The 2,775-nt window shown below is 35.9% G+C and overlaps 1 pseudogene; it reads right to left on the bottom strand.

Moving 5' to 3' along the window:
• Positions 1 to 219: 219 nt before the first annotated feature.
• LOC128923123 (tRNA (adenine(58)-N(1))-methyltransferase catalytic subunit TRMT61A-like) lies at positions 220 to 2,266 on the bottom strand (annotated as a pseudogene).
• Positions 2,267 to 2,775: the final 509 nt, after the last annotated feature.

Below are 2,775 nucleotides of genomic sequence, written 5' to 3'. Positions count from 1 at the left end.
TGGTTAAGGCCTGACATATTTCGTTTAAATTTTCAATGACAATGCAGTCTAAACTTACGAAGTTAATCAATAATTAATCAGCTTTTTTAACTCAATAATACTAATTAGGTAATGTTCATAGCTACTGCACCTGACTATTTTACTCCAAGCTGTACAACGACATAGAAAGTGGCACCAACTAATTTTAATCATTATTATATTCATTCCAATATTTCTGGAAATAAAAAGATTTACATTTCATTAAACATAAATTACATAAATTGAATATATGATGTAAACGGTTTCTAGCGTGTTCTACTTGAATAGTAAATTCCAAAGGTAACAAAGGAATACACGATTTGATACAACTAGTGAATGTATATACATACTTCAATAAAATTCATATTAGTACAAGATTTATTTTGCGTAAGTCCGTTATTATATTAACTGTATTAATATATTGAGTATATGTACGTATTCATATCATATCACGTATAGATTTTAACGACGGCAAAGTCAAGTGCGTAATTGAAAATTGATATTTGCGCAAAGTTCGTCTCTTAAATTTTGGCACACGTCAAAGATCTCAGCTCAAACAATGAGTTATTTAATAAAAAACAATTCGAGATTCTAAGTAAACTTATAGTATACGATTTTTGGGATTTACTTAGATAAAATCCAGTATTTTCCAGATATCTACCGATATTTAGTCAAGTATTTAACAAATATAATTCATAATTTAATAATTCCTTAAATAGAAGAGCCGAAGGTAGGTTGTGGTACCCTGCAAGACAGGTGGCGAATTCTTTCGTGAAAAGCCAGGGAGCGGTTCTGGCAGTTTCAATGAAAGTTTCTATGCGATTCTTAAGGGCGAATTGACGAAAGTATACGAAACTCTTGTGTACGTGTGATCGTTCAACCCTTTCTTGCACATTACATTCATCATTTAGCAATGTATATATACCTCTTGCACAATTTGGGGAATGTTATTGGTACAATCACAGATGAAAGACCAAAAACTGCGAAACAAAACTTCCAAGTGCACTTTCAGTACAGCGACCCACAAAAGCACAGAAACAATACCAGCTATTTTCGGTTAGTTCTACCAAAATCCCAAATGAGAACTTAATAACAAAATCATTAATTATATGTCATATTTATTGAAAATATCATGACATTTAGGTGTTTATTATTATATTTACTGTATACATGTATTATGGTACTACACTATATACATATGTATGTATATGGTACTGAATAGTTGAACAATTTTTGCAATCGGACGAAGACTACCTCGTGTGACCTGGAAGTGTAAGCTGTGCGCATTATGTGAGGCCTTTTTTGGTTTCTTTCGGAGTTTTTGTAGGATCTGTTCTTTCATTTATTTCACTAGTACTAGATTTATCCAATTTCTGTGAGGAGAGTTTCTATAAAATATAAACTAAATATTTAATTTTCTTAACATCCATGCTTTTTATGTAGTATTTCCTTTGAACTAATTTCGGCGAATCCATGTCCTTGTAAAGCGATACAACAACGTTACGATTCCTCAATACAAGGTGAAAATTAATCAAAAACGTCCTCCAAATTGAACATACAAGTAGTTTTTAAATTTCTATTATCACAAACATTCACTTAAATTTACCCTTTAATTTCTGTGTTTTAGCTGCTAATGGCACGGCCAACTGTGGTGCCGGTAAGTCCAAAAATACTGCAACTGCTTTGCCCTAGCTCATTGGCGAAACCCAGTTGACACACGTCGCGATGATAAACGGTTGCAAATGCACCTAAACCATGTGGTTTCAATTCTTCACGTGCTTGTTGCACTTGCACTTCGTCGAGGTCAATTGTATGTAGATGGCCAAATGGTTTAATTGCATATAAAAAATTTGGCATTGCACCTGAACTAGTTCCGATTACAACTACATATAACTGAACCAGGACGAATTTCAAATTGAAAAACTATCATACTAATATCTGGTGCGTAAATGATTTGCCTTCGATGTAGCAGAGTTTGCGTCCATAGTTCTGGATTTGCTTGCAGCACATATTTCTATCCGTTCGAGAGTTCTTCGCTGCTATAATAAGCCTTACCTCGCCGTATTAGATTTGGATTATCTGTATTGAAAATTAATTAGAATTTAAGGCAAGACATTTATTATATTCAACAATTATACTCCTTGATGTTGACTATTGTTGGCGAAGCTTCTATTGCGTGCTTTGAATTGACAGTGAGATGAAGTATTACTGTATCACCCTCTTTAATTCCATATTTTGGCTTTAGAAAACTTATATTTTACGTTTTACTTGGCGGATGGAGTCATATGTAGAAGTTCACGTAAGTGAGGAAGGTTTCTGACTGTCACTCACTTGGGAGTGGCCAGGAACGATTCTTTTACATGTGGCTCAAGCAGCTCACGACTTCCGGTCTTAGACCAAGTATTCTCTGGGTATCCAACAGACATCCATTTGGAGGCGAGCTAAAGTGAGAAGGCGAAACCCGCTTATGGGGTTGTGCGTAGGGTTTGGGATCCACCACATAAAAACACTCCCCAATGCAAATGAAGCAACAGCCTCGGATGAGAGACCCCAATTTTGACGACGACCACTGCAAAAGTTTAAAGGACTACGAATTAAGGGCATGCACCTGGAATGTCCGGACCCATAATTGGGAAGGTGTCTCTGCCCAGCTAGTTGATGTCCTCGTAAGAGTAAAGGCTGACATCACCGCAATCCAAGAAATGCGATGGACGGGACAAGGACGGAAGAAAGTGGGTCCTTGTGGCAACTACTACA

Source organism: Zeugodacus cucurbitae, chromosome X, assembly GCF_028554725.1.
Source record: "Zeugodacus cucurbitae isolate PBARC_wt_2022May chromosome X, idZeuCucr1.2, whole genome shotgun sequence".
Taxonomy (NCBI): Eukaryota; Metazoa; Arthropoda; class Insecta; order Diptera; family Tephritidae; genus Zeugodacus; species Zeugodacus cucurbitae.
Note: the sequence above shows the minus strand (reverse complement) of the source record. Positions and strands in the feature narration are given on the sequence as shown.